Consider the following 1,826-nt stretch of genomic DNA (forward strand, 5'->3'; position numbering starts at 1 on the left):
TTATAAACTTTTAGTAATACGCATCTTTTGTTGAATTATAATCTTTCCTTAATTATTCAATATTTCAATATATTATTTTGATGCCAATCTCCGTATTCTTAATATCACTCCTTTTACTACAAATAAAATACCATAATCATATTTGTTGTGTTTAACAAACTTATATCATTCTAATAGTAATACATAGATTTGTTTTGAATTATAATCTTCCATTGTTCCCCTTTCTAACTTTTAGTTATGCCACTGTTATATTTAAAAGATATCCCGTTTCTAATCACATTTTAAAACAAATAAAACAATGCTCATATTAGTTATGTTTGACAAGTTATATAATTCTAATAATAATAATACACATGTTTGTTGCATTATAATCTGTATTAAATATATTAATATTAATACATTAAATGTATTAAATATGAAGAATGTTGTTTTATTTGTACTAAAATGTAAGACACTCTGGTCCCACACTGATATGTTTGCAAAAAAATAAAAACTAAAAAAATGATAAAAATATATAAAAGCATTAAAAATAAAAAAGCAAAAGCAGAACCATCATTCACAATTAAAATAATCAGAGAGTCAGCCCTCCTCCCCTCCCAACCGGATCCCCAGGCCATGTGTTTAAGGCCTTAGGAAAGGTTGTGATGGCATGTGTGAAAGACCTTGGGTGATGGAGATGCTTGTCTAGGAAATGATCAGATAAGAGGGTATAGCCCACAGCTAGGATAGTGGGCAAAACACGAGGGTCAGGAGAAACCCTCTCTAGCTTCTCAGTCTATAAAGAAGATTGTGGGAGATTTATACTCTCAGACTTGCAAGATTCTGTCAGTGTAGCTTTACCAAAAAAGAAGAATTAGCTTATCTTGATGGGTTTACTGTCTGGTCTACCTGGTAAAACAGGAAAAGGCTGATAGGGTCACCGCCAGTCTGATCTCCAGATGAATGATGTTTCAAAGGGCAAGTGACACAACAGAAAAGGCTCTTTTCCTGTTCTAACGCTGCCAGATGGCACTCCTTAGCAGGCTGATCCCAGAGTATGGGATCTCTCCTTCCAGACCTAACAATACAGGACAAGTAGGTATAATATAAGAGTTGCAGTTTCAAATAATAGTAGGAACTTCCACAACTGGAAGCAAGACATAATCTGAAAAGTGGTTGTCTAGATTTTTGTAGCCCAGACTTAATATTTATTTATTTATTTATTTATTTATTTATTTATTTATTTATTTATTTATTTATTTATTTATTTATTTATTTATTCAAACTTCTATACCGCCCTTCTCCTTTCGGACTCAGGGCGGTGAATAGCAAGATAAAAAAACATTTATACATAAAGTTAAAAATAGATTTAAAATAATTAAATAAATTTGGCCCGTAATTTAAAACTTATCAATTTAAAAATCCTTTTCAAATTTTAAAACCAACCATAAAATCAGGACAGACCGGCTAACTGAAAAAAATAAGTTTTTAGGGCCTGACGAAAAGTCCGGAGGTCTTATCCCAATTTTGTCTGAAAATCATGATAAATGGGACAGTAGCACAATATATAGGGAAACAGCAGCTTTACTATTCCATCAAAATGGTACTTCAACTTAGCCTAGGACTGTTTTAATAAGTGGAAAATTACTGCACCTGGAGCAAAATGCTGATGAGATAATGGAATGCTGGTTATTCATCTGCAATTCTATTTACTGACAGCCTCCATTAAAAACATGCCTAGAATGATTCCGCTGTGTGCCTGCATTTGAAAGTGCTGCACTGCATAATCCAGTCAAATTTGCAATGCTCACAGAGGACATTCATATGGCCCCTTTCCTTGCCTTATT

This window comes from Pantherophis guttatus, chromosome 4 (assembly GCF_059756535.1).
Source record: "Pantherophis guttatus breed Tessera chromosome 4, ASM5975653v1, whole genome shotgun sequence".
In the NCBI taxonomy this organism is placed as follows: domain Eukaryota; kingdom Metazoa; phylum Chordata; class Lepidosauria; order Squamata; family Colubridae; genus Pantherophis; species Pantherophis guttatus.